This window comes from Oryzias latipes, chromosome 19 (genome assembly GCF_053564925.1).
Source record: "Oryzias latipes strain Hd-rR chromosome 19, Olatipes_Hd-rR_3.1".
In the NCBI taxonomy this organism is placed as follows: Eukaryota; Metazoa; Chordata; class Actinopteri; order Beloniformes; family Adrianichthyidae; genus Oryzias; species Oryzias latipes.
Genome location: NC_136255.1, coordinates 4046801 through 4059473, shown reverse-complemented (window position 1 = coordinate 4059473; position 12673 = coordinate 4046801). Strand labels below are relative to the sequence as shown.

Genomic DNA, 12673 nt, shown 5'->3' with positions numbered 1-12673 from the left:
AATGTCTCAGGCAATGAAGAGCAGAGGATACAGTGCTGGAGGACAGATCCTCATGGGAGGACAAACCCCTGCATGGGATGTACCACCGGACCATAACTAAAGTGGCGGATATCAAGAAGTCCTACCAATGGCTAGAAAGGGGCTGGCCTGCAGGACAGCCTAGAAGCACTCATCCTGTGAAAATTTTACAAGTTTCGGAAAAAAAATGTTAAGCAGTGGTAATGACAAACTAGACATGTACAGATATTTGAAATGATCATTCAGGTGCATTAATTCCATTAAATTTATTTCAACAGGTTTTGTCTTCTCTGTGTTCCTCTATGTTGTGTAAGATTTATGCCTTTATTTGTTTTTGTTTGTTTGCTTGTACATGCTTCCCTTAGGAAAAAAGATGTACTTTAGTTTCTGTGCTAATTCCGGCATGTTTATGTTCTATCTTTATTTTATCATTATCTTAATTTGAACACATATATATATAAATAGTTTCTCACAGTTAGAGCCTGATTTAGAAAAATTATAGGCCTCTCTCATCTCCTCCAATGGGAGAACAATTGTCGGCTGACTAAATACTTTTTCTCCCCTCTGTAAATACACTGATTTATTGATTGAAACACAGATTTTAGATGGGACAGACTGATCTGTTTTCTTTAAAAAAACAAAACAAAATGAGAAGCCCCACTGAAACTGCAGGGAGGCCATCAGAATCCAGTGCACCATGCACACAGCATGTGTGTGTTTGGGGCCGCATGTCTCTCTCTCACTCACACACACGGCTCTGTGTTTGCATGTGTGTGCACGGATAGCAGCAGGTTAAACATTAATGTCTGCTGGCTCTTAGAACTAACACTGAGACACTGAACCTTTGGAGTTTGAAATGATGTGATCACACACACAGATGACACGTGACTGTACACACAGTCGGTGCTCAGAATGACACAGCTCTGATCGGAGGGAGGTGATCTCTGAAATTGCTCAGGTGAGTTCTTCACCCTTTTAACTTTTTCTGTTCAAAGCCACCCTGACAAAGAGGGTGGAAAACAAGTATTGGTTGCCCTGTGGATGAGCAGTTCTTTGTTGTCGTGTCAGGGACACCGGATGCTTTAGCTCAGAAAACGTCAAACCTTTGGGGGTTTTGCCATCTTTAATCCATGACTTGAGTTTCAGATTAGTTAAAACTGCAAGAATGTTTAAAATGAAACTCAGATTTATTACTCAGACAACAGCAAACCTTCAAGATCTTAGGAAAAGCTGTAACGTCGGTTGGCTTTTGTCCACATTTTGTCAACGTTGATCTTCAGCTGCTGCACAGCTCTTCCTTCTCATGGTGACTTGAGGCTACCTCAGCAATGACCCTGAAAAGTGGCAAAACTAACAATGTTTTAGAGAAAAGCCCATCAGGAAATGTGTTTTCCATCTTAAGTGAAGTGAACTCTTCTCACAAATATTTGAAAAAGCTGAGCCTCCTCAACTATAGCATTGTGCAGTAAAAAGTACTCTCAGATGTCTGAAAGGGGATAAAACTCAGTGTCATGTCCAATTCTAACTAGATTACTTTTGAAAATATTGGTGATTTTTTAATTCACTGTAAAACAAGCAGAGACTTTACCATTACAGTCTAATTAAATATAATTAAACTGTTCTGTGAAAAGCTGGGAATCCTGCAAATGTCTTACAGCAAATGTCTTACAGCAAATGTTAGTGTTAAATAAAAATGTTTTATGAACAGTTTTTTTTTCAGATTAAGAGGATTAAAAGAACACGGGAAGTGTTTACTGCTAATCTCTAAAACAAAATCATGACTCCATTTGAGAGGTGAGCGAGTCTGTCACTTTTCAGGAGAGTCGGATTTTCCAGGACAAGAATTGAAAACTGTAAAGAAGTCAGAGCTTCTCAGTGAAACTGTAAAAGGAGAACAAGTGGAGTAAAGGAGAGGGATGAAGGCAGAAACCGATAAAAACAGGGGAAGAGTGGACAGATGACACTTTTAGGAGAGCAAAATAGAAGATGGAATGAAAAATGAGGAGTGATGTTGCCAGGTTCTTACCTTGATGGTCCACAAGACTTCTCATCATCATGAAATAACTCCAGTATTGGACATCTTACTTTAAAAAAAGTATTTAGTTGTAGTTACTAGTTACATTCTCCAAAAGTAATCCGTTTTCAGAACTATACAAGCATTCTAGAAGTGTCATTTTCATGAAATTATTGCACTTAAGTAATAGAACTCATAGGTTTAACAATTAAATAATGTTTAAGATCATAACAGAGAGGAAGAGGACTTATGGGTAGAAATTATTTTAACCAGAATTACACAAAAACGCTGCAACAAGCAAAATATAAATAGTACTAAATCTAACTTCACACAAGGACAAAACACAAACTTTACATAATCCAGAATTATCACACTAAAACTGCAGCAAGAAAAATATTCATGTAAATAATATTTGCTTTGAATAAAGAGAAAAACTAACTTTGCACAAAAAAACAAGTAAAGGTTTTAAGTATCAACTTATATCAAAAAATCCTTTGAGATGATGCGTTTTTAATTTCGTGTTCTCGTCTTTAATGTACTTTGTGAACGTTGAACAGCTGAAAGGGAAAAGCTGGGATCTCTGAAATTAGAGGTCTGAATAACTGTCACTCAGCAGTGGACAGTGGGAGCATCTTTTTCATAACATGCTTTGATTATGTTCAGTTTTGAGTGATTTCTGGGCTGTAAAAAAACAGTTCAGCTATTTTTTTAGTAGTGCTGCTTCATCACAGAAGCGTGAGCTGCTGCAGTTTCAGGGCTCAGAAAAAAAAAAGTTTTGAAGCTCCGTTCTTCATTTGAATAGTTCGGGGACAGACTGAAAATGTCATTGTACCGCAACACAACCTGAATTTGACGTGAGCATTTCTTTTCCTTTTATTTTAATTAAAGTAAAACGGTGTCATTACGTCCATCCTGAAAATGCTCGTGGCCAGATCCATTGTCTCTGCTACTTCCTGTTTTTATGATTCAGCATGGAGAAAGCGTCAGCATGAACCACCGTCTGGACTCCTCAACCAGTCATGATCATGAATGCGACACGCACACGCACACACACACAAGCACACGCACACGCAGACGGGCATTTGTGGAGCGCTCCCAGCCATTTGAGCAAAAGGCTGATGAATAAATCCTAAAGTAAAGCCCCACGACCTTTACTAACTAACTATGGCCGCGTTACAGTGAGGATAGAAGTAGTTCATTTAAATACTTAATACACAGTTACTAGCGACATTATATTTAAACTGCGTTACTCCCAACACTGATTAAATCATACAGTCCAGGCTCATTGATCATTTCTAAAGAAGCCAAGCCATATTACGAGGTTCCACTCCACAATTAACAGAACAATCAAGATGCTTTAGGTAAGGGTTAAAGGTCAACGAAGTGAGCATTATCAGAAATTAACGCACGCCGTGGAAGCCTGAACCATCCGAACCGTCACTTCCGTGAAGTATGTTAATTTCTGATCATGCTCACTTTGAAGGCCGTTAACCCGCTTATACCACAGTCACTTACAATAGAAATAAATATTCAACCACTTTTTAGTCCTTTATTCTTCTTATTTTTATAGTTTGGATCGCTTTTTTCACAAAAAGTGAAAAACTATTTGTTACTTGGTGCGGCGCGTTGCCAAGGTAACGTGACTTGGCCGGCTAAGCCGTCACCGACCTCAACTGCAGTGGGAAAGGAAAGTGATATCTATGCTGATGGTCACGAGGGGTCAAAGTTCCCCTCTTACTGTTTGTTTTTGTCCAGATCATGAAGCAAAAGTTTGTTTCAAAGAAGCCAGCAGCGCAGTGATACAGAACATTTAAGCTATGTGACCGGAACTAATTTTTAATCCACACCAAGCAGCCAATCAGAATTGAGAATTCACCCGGACCGTGGTATCAAAAAAAAAAAAGATCTTAAGTCAGCCTCAGAAATGAACAGAGAACGCTGGCTTAGAACTAAACAGAGCATATTTATAGATTAGTTCTGATGGAACAGAGCTAACTTTGATTCACTTTTCGCGCCTGTCTGTCGTGTGTGTATGTTTTTTATCTTTAAATTTAGTGCAAAGATATTATAAAGCTTTTTACTTATTTCACAAAGAATTAAACAACTGAACTGTAAATGAACTTTGGTCTAAACTCATTACTCCTTTGACCCTTTAACACTGGAGCTTTGGCTGCAGTGATGACATTCTTTGAATGATCATAACTGTTCAACTGTTATCCCAATAAGCAGAATTCCAACTTCAGAACCCCTTGAAATTGGGTAAATTGTGGTAATGGTTGAATAGTTATGTTAGTCCAAAGAGCATGTGGTATTTGCTCTTGTTGGCGACAGCTTGGAATTGAAACGTTAACTAAAACTTTGCCTTTTTTCAGTCAAACTACACACCTGATTTACATCCTTGATCTCAAAGTAGTTTTGTTTTTGAGAAGTTATAATTCCAATTTACAATATGTATGCCATGGATTAGTTTAACTAACATTGGTTACATTTGTTTTATGTTCCAGATGAACAAAAATTGTGCATTTGAGACATTGTTTGTTTGCAAGTAACTGTAGATGTTTTTGGCTGCATCTCGGATGTATTTTAATTTAAATATAAAATTTTAATTCTCTTGAGCAGTCATCAAAAACAGGACATTCTTCCACAGAGGCTGACACCGGCTCAGTCACAAGGTGTTTGCTCAACACCCCCCTGTCTGCAGCTGTGATTGGTGGGTTTAAGCAGCATTTTGTTTTTGCAGCAGCTGACTCGACTCACACTTGTCACCTGCTACATTTCTGCTTCAACTAATGCTACTAATTTAGTTTGAGAACAGTTTTTGTTGTTTTTTTTTAGCAGATTTTCACAGATTTTACCATTTAAATAGTTAGTTAAAAGAGAAGATATCTGTTAATCTGTCATCGCCCAAAGCTGTGAAAAGGTTGAATGAAAACAGAAACAGCCTTTAAAAGCCTCATGAGTGTGAGTCGTTGTCTCTGTCATATTCGCTAACGGAGGTTCCAGTGTTTTTGTGGTTATTTGTGTCCATCCAATTCTTTTTTTACTGCAGCTACAATTAGCAACAGAAGGGTGGTGACTATGTGCTCATTTGTTTTAGCAGCTAGCATTTTAAAGGAGATGTTCCAAGGATTTTGTGTTAGTTCATCTATTTCCTGTTCTCGTATTCCTGCAGCTGATAACCTCTTATTTGTGTTACAACACATGTTTTAGTATTTTTCACTTTTTCTGTCCTCTCATTAGTCCAATATTCATAACAGCTTGGTGTCCCATGTTGACTGTAGTTTCCCTGAATATTTGATCTAAATCTTTCAAATGTCACCTTTTGTCAGCATGGGGTTTACACCAAAAACCCTTCCGTGTAATCCGTTGGGCACTAACAGGAACAGTTACAATTTAGATTTTCCGGCCTCATTTGGAATGATCTAACCTGAACTGGATTCTAACAATGAAAAATATGAAACTTTTGGTAGCCTTTGTGCTATCCTAGGCACTTTAACATTGGGAGTTGGGTCATCTAGACCCACTAGACAGTGCTCTTAACCTTTTTTCTTCAATGATTTGTGATCTTCATTGGTGTCCATGGATTACATGAAATCTTTCCACCTTTATCCACCTTTGTCATGGTAGGGAGAACACGTCAATGTAAGGGGGGGGGGGGGGTCATCTAAGATAGCACAAGGGTTAATGATGTCTGCCTTTTGTGCTGTAGACAATCTGATATTTGGTCAAGATTTAGATCAACATTAATGCTCAGAATGAAAACCCGTATATGACCAAACTTAACATTTAAACAGGAACCACAGAGGAACAGTCTTTGCTGTCATTCAGATAATAAGCAAAAATACAAACTGGGAAAAACAGGGAATGTTTGAAGGAACACTGATTTATTTAAAACCTTTTCAGTCAATGTCAAACTTGAATCATTTTCAATTCTGGCTTAAATAAATGTACAACACTGTGAGCTTTGAACTCATTTCACATTTATCCTAACTGGGTGTTTTAATGCAAAAGATTGTAGGTCTTGATTGTATTAATATTTCTTTTGTTTAAGTTCGTAATGAGCTCTGTGGACATGTATGACCAGCTTCTCACTCATTAGCTGATCTAATAAACAAATACATTCAAAGTCAAAGGAAGTCTGCAGCCTCCAACAACATTTGGCTTTAATAACGTCATCACTGGGACTGATAAGTACAGGCAGCAACACCAAAGTCCAGCAGGCTCAGATTTTTATCTTTACATTTGTCCTCTGCCTGCTGTTGCCAAGCTGACACAAAAAGAAGAAAGATCCTGAACACAAAACTGAGCCAAATGCAGAGTCAGATGCACAAGCTGGGAAGACGTTTGTATCTTCACTTCTGTTGTTGGGGTAACAAAGGGGGTCACAAGAGGTGAAGCTCAACATTTCTAGCTCTTTCAAACTCAGGGTTGGAGAATAAATAAGAGGCCCAGTCTGTCCTTCTGTCAATGATTACAAAGCAGACCTTGATCTGCTGGTATCTGCTGTGCTCTGTGAGGACGTGGCATCTCTGCCTCTTTTCTGTCAGAACATTCAGTCTCTGTCTGACGGCCAAAATCAGTGTAAAGTGTTGGGTTGTCTCAGCAGCTCACTCTAATCATGTCAAACTGTCTTAAAAACTCGGAGACACTCAAAAGTCCCTGATCAGGAACCGTACAACTAACCCACGAACAAGCTGTACATCTGGTCAATCAAAAGCAAAGCATGCATCATCTAAGAAATGAACAGAAGTGTAAATAATGTGTATACTTTGACAAAACCAGCAGTCTGTTTGAGGTTCTAGTTCATCTTGACCTACAGCTCCTCTGAACTCTGGAGACATGGAGAGCAGACAGGCCGAACATAGCCTCATCGTTTGACTGGCAGCACGGACATGTGACAAGGTGGGAGGTAGTCCATGCCAAAGCTACAGTTCAGATCAGCAGGGAGCAGGATAAAAGTGGTCCAGCCTTGGTAGAGGGAGAAAAGTTTAAGACGACACGGCTGCTGGAGCTGTGTTGCCAGATCTGGGGTCACAAAATCATTCAGGGACACTCCCAGTAGTTTCAACGTAAAACATACATATTTACATGCAAATATTGAACAATAAAGCATCAATCAACATTATTGCCAAAGGTAAGAAAGCCCACCCTTAAAAAATAATCAAAAATCATCAAATCATAGATTTAATATAATTTTGGATTCCAATGAAAAAAGTTTGAATATTGTTTTTTAATTGAAAATTTGCTTTTTTCGGGCATGAATTAACTAGTATTATAAATAGATTAATTTTATAAGGGGGGCTGTCAACACTGCTAAAACCAAACAATACATCTTTGTAAAAAAGCATAAAGTTACATGAATGTTACGTTGCACAAGGAGGGAAATCTCCTTCCACAAGGTGATTGTAAAACTACTTTCCCAAAATACCTTACAAGTTGTTTTACTGTCCGGCCTGCAGAAAGAGCAGCTGTTGTCTACATGAAAGCTTTATTTTGTTGGGAAGCAAACATCCTGGGCTTTGTTGAAGAATGGAAGATTTTATCCCCCATAATTCAAAAATAATATGATATTCCCAATTGATATTTCAATTAGCAGTTTCACCATGCAATTTAGAATTTAATATGAAAAATTACAATTCAATTTGACATTTAAAAAAAATCAAATCAAGCAAAATCAATTGTTTTCCCATCTCATTTTAAAATTAACATTGATTTTTGATACCACAACTGAAATGGAAATGCAATTGAGAATAGAGATTCATTCCATTTTCTAATCTGTTTTATCCCTTTCGGGGTCACAGGCTTCCACAGCCTATCCCGGCCACCTGCGGGCAAAGGCAGGGGACACCCGTCTGTCCCAGGGCCACACACGGGCACACTTGCATTCACACCTATGGACAATTTAGAGTAACCAATGAAGAATGTTTTTGGACAGTGGGAGGAAGCTAGAGTACCCGGAGAAAACTCATACATGCACGGGGAGAACATGCAAACACCGGGAGTTGAACCGGGGCCTTCTGGCTGTGAGGCAAACCACTGCACAATCTAAAAATTGACATTTCAATTAATAGTTTGCTTTAAATTCATTTTAAAGTGATTTAAGATCTATAGAATTTTTTTGTGTCAAAATTCAAATGAATTGGCAAAACAGTGCCCCTTTGTGTAGCATTTTTATTTACAAGGTGTAGTGCTTTTTTCAACCCAAACTCAAACTGAGACTTCAAACTGTTTTATTGACTCTTCAGATTTAAATCCATGTTATGACCCACATCTTCTTTGTCTCCTTCTCCTCTCTTTTAAATAAGTGTCCCTCAGACTCCAACCTTTTCTGCTCCTCGGAATAAATAAATACATAAATTCATCAGCAAGGAACGAGTAGCCCAAGCAGGCTGGCCAACATTAGCTCATAGGCTGGATAGTACCGTATCAACAGCTAAAATCACAAAGTATCTTGCAACTTCCCAGACTGGTTGATAAGTTACATTTTTGTTTTTCATTCTTGTCTCAAATTTGTGAAATTGTGACAGTAAAAAATCAAAATACAACTAAAAAAGTGGCTTTATAATTTTTTTTTATTATTAAATACTTCAGACCTTTAGAATGGGAATTTCCTCAATTTCAAACAATTAAGAAGAAGAAAAATCAAGACCAGAGTGCTGTAACCTAACGCATCAAAAAACAGTAGAAACACTTTTTGAGCAATCCAAAAATACACACCCGCACCTTTATTTTTATTTAATTCAATGTTATTGAACTAAGCCACTTTTACAATAGTTGTCTCAATGGGCTTCATACCGGTGATTATATAATAAACATGAACTCGTAAAGAGCATGAAGTCATACAATTTTAATAGCTAAATTAAACTAAACTGGGCATCCCTGCCCTTCGACTGTTACGGGGGGTTGTGGGAGTACCCAGGTGCAGAGAGGAGAGGAGGCAGAAGTTCCAGGTGGAGAAGGATTTTAATAACTTATACTAGAAACCAAAAAACCACTGCAATGCAGGAAAACCAAAACTCGAAACTTGAAAAACTAGAATCTCTATAAACAGCAAAACTACAAACTATAGACGAGCACAGGAGGAAAGGGAATGACAAGACTTAAATACATGCAGAGCAACAAGACAGGTGGAAACACTCAGGACTGATGGGACTCAAAGTAAAACTCACTACAACAACGAAACAGGAAACCCTACAAAATAAAACAGGAAGTTAAACTCAAACCATCACAGAACAAAAAACAACTGGAACACAAAAGCAGAAAAACCTAAAACCGTGACATCGACCCTCCTTCTCGGTAAGGAAAATCTCCTAAAAAAGAACGATTCCAGGCAAAAAAGAAGAAACCTCAGGGGTGTCCTCATGCAGGAGGGATCCTCCCCCAGGATGGACAGGCTGTGTACCACAACTCTTAGAGAAGAATTAGCTACTCTAACTCTACAACTACATGTTTAAATAGTCCAGCAGATAAGCTTCATCCAGATAGAGTTAGGGGGTTAGGGTTGCTGGAACCAAAGGTAGGGTCCACGGACAAGTGTAGGTGCAGGAGCAGAGATGAGCCAAGAGGAATCACTCCGCTTTCCCTGGAGGGGACAATATAGGAATCGCACTGCACCAAACAGAGGCATGGAGAACTGAATGATATATAAATGATCAAAAATAGAGGAGAGAAGGAGAGGAGAAGCAGACGAGAGTAGAGGACAGAACCCCCGTGAACCATACTTTCCCCAGCATCTGGTTAGGGTTAAGCTTAGGGTTCTGGTCAGGGCTAGGCTTAAAAAAAGGGGAGGGTTAGGGTTAGATGGGTTGAGATGCAGGCAGGATCTGGAGCAGCCCGCTATCAACTAATTGTTGTTGCTATTAAGTGTAATTCAAACATGTTAACAGTAAGTTACATATTCCCTGAATACAAGCTAGTCTGATAATAAGCCTGTACAAAGAGGAATGTTTGAAGTCTAACTTTGGATGAAACTGAGTCGGCCTCTCTTCCATGAGCTGGGAGTTTATTCTCTACCTCCAACCGTACTTTTACTAACTCTAGGAACCACAAGCAGTCCTGCATTTAGTGAGTGAAGTGTTCTGATTGGATGGTAAGGGACTATGAGGTCTTTGATATAGGATGGGGCCATACCATGTAAGGCCTTATAGGTTAATAGGAGGATTTCTAACTTGATTCTAAAATCAACTGGGAGCCAATTGAGTGAAACTAACGCATGAGTGATGTGATCTCTTCTACTAGTTCCTGCTAACAATCTAGCTGCTGCGTTCTGAACAAGCTGGAGACTTCTTAAGGAACTCTAAGGACACGCTGCTGACAAAGAGTTACAGTAATCTAGTCTAGACGCAACAAATGCATGGATGAGTTTTTCAGCATCATTCTTAGAAAGTATATTTCTGATCTTAGCTATATTGCGCAGGTGGAAAAAAATGCAGATTTACATGATTTGTGAGCCTGAATTGATAAGTCCTGGTCAAATAAAACCCCAAGGTTTCTAACTGTGGAATTGGGGGCTATACTTATGCCATCCAGGGAGACTATCTGAGCAAACAGAGCATCTCTGAGGTTTTTAGGACCTAGTATAATGACCTCAGTTTTTTCTGGGTCCAAGAGGAGGTAATTAATTCTCATCCAGGTCTTGATGTCACTGATGCAGGCGTTCAGTTTCTCTATATGGTCATTCTGGTCAGGTTAAATGGATAAATAAAACTGCATAACAGTGAAAATCCATGCTGTGTTTCCTGATTATGTTTCCTAAGGCCAGTACATAAAGCAGAAATAGGATGGGTTCTAAAACTGAGCCCTTTGGGACTCTGTAGCTAACTCGAGTGCAATGAAAGGACTGTCCATTTACATGAACAAACTGGTACCTATCGGATAAATAGGATTCAAACCACTGGAGGGGAGATCCTCTGATCCCTATGTCATGCTCTAACCTTTTGAGTAAAATACTGTGGTCAATGATGTTGAAGGCTGCACTGAGGTCTAACAGGACCAGAATAGAAAGTAGTCCCTTTTGTGAGGCCAGTAATAAGTCATTAGATACTCTAACGAGTGCAGTTTCTGTCCTGAGTTGAGGTCTGAATCCTCTATGAAAATCTTCAAAGTGGCTGTTTTCCTGTAGGTGGCAGTAAAGCTGCTTAACTACAACTCTTTCTAGGATTTTTAAAATAAAGGGGAGGTCTGATATTGGTCTATAGTTGGCCAAGTTGCTAGGATCTAAACTGGGCTTTTTCAGAAGAGGTTTAACAACTGCATGTTTAAAAGACTGTGGCACATAACCTGTTTCTAGAGAGGTATTTATTATCGTTAATATGGAATCATTCTTAAGGGGGAAGGTTTCTTTAAGAAACCTAGTGGGAATTGGGTCTAAGAGACAAGTTGAGGATTTGGAGGACGTAATAACTGATTTCATTTCCGCTTGATCCACAATAGTGAAGCAGTCTAATGTTACAGAAGTTTCTATGGATGCCTTCACTTCTACCACTTCAGCCTGCTCTGGCCTGATAGTATTAATAACTGATTCAACTTATGACTAATACTTGAGATTTTACTATAAAAAATGTAAGAAAATCATAAGAGCTGAGAGTAACAGGAATATGTGGTTCTACTTAGCTCTGACAGCAGGTTAGTCTGGCTTTTGCACTAAAAAGAAAATCTTGGTTTATTTCCTTTCTCCGCTATCAACGCACTCCAAAGCCAACGCCGTTTTCTGGGCACCATCTAGCTAACCAGCGGTTAAGTGATGAAAAGCGGGTGTCCATTTCATCACTAACTAAATTTGTCAGGGGACCAGAGAAAATTACAGTGTCTGACATCGACTTAGCAAGTTTGCACACCAATTCTACGTTTAATTTGAGAACCTCTGATTGTCTCCGTCAGGCGTCGTTACCGCCTGCGTGAATCACGACTCGACGGAACCTGAACTTATTCTGTGCTAACATCCTAAGGTTTCCCTCGATGTCACATACTATGGCCCCCGGATAATACCTAACTGTAGCTGCTGGGAGCTCCACGTGTCTAACTATAGAAGAGCCAATGACCAGAGTTGAGGGTTCAGCGGGTGTGTCACTGAGAAGGAGAGAACCTTGTACTAACGTGGAGCTTCGGGTCCTCTTAGTTTTTGCGTTTTGCACTACGCTTCCTTCCCACCAGTACAAAGCCTTCCTTTGTATTCTTTGGCTGCTGGGGTGGCACCGGGGTACTAACTATGTTAGCCCTGGCAGCTCGGCCCGTGCTATGAGTAACAATCTGGCCAGCTGACGTAGCTTCCACCATGCAGTGCCGCGCTTCTGATTGTTCTAGTCTGGCCTTCCAAGTCTAAGACAAGACTACTCTTAACACAACTATCACTATCCTCACTAAAGGAAGCAGGATCCTCACTAAACATGTGGCAGATCGGGCAGAAAAGAGGGGGGGCAGAAGAGTTACAAGCCATGCTAAGTGCTATACTAAGGCTAGCTGTGTTTTGCTAAACAGAAACAGATTACATTGCAAGATTAGCGTAGCATGGACAGCAAGTGGTTAACACAGTGGTGTATTCACAATTATACTAAAGATGGAACTTAAAGATTGTAAATTCTGAATAATAAACCAGAAAACAGTTACCGTACGTAAGGTAATAGCATTCAGGCTAATACCAAA

General features: G+C 39.3%; 1 protein-coding gene across 6 annotated transcripts in view; it reads left to right on the top strand.

The window, feature by feature from the left end:
- Nucleotides 1-841: 841 nt before the first annotated feature.
- a1cf (apobec1 complementation factor) overlaps nt 842-12673 on the top strand; it is a 30905-nt gene continuing 19073 nt past the window's right edge. For all 6 annotated transcript variants that reach the window (XM_020712033.2, XM_078938104.1, XM_078938105.1 and 3 more), the window contains exon 1: nt 842-976. The gene's annotated coding sequence lies outside the window, so the exon portion shown is untranslated. The remainder of the gene's footprint in view (nt 977-12673) is intronic.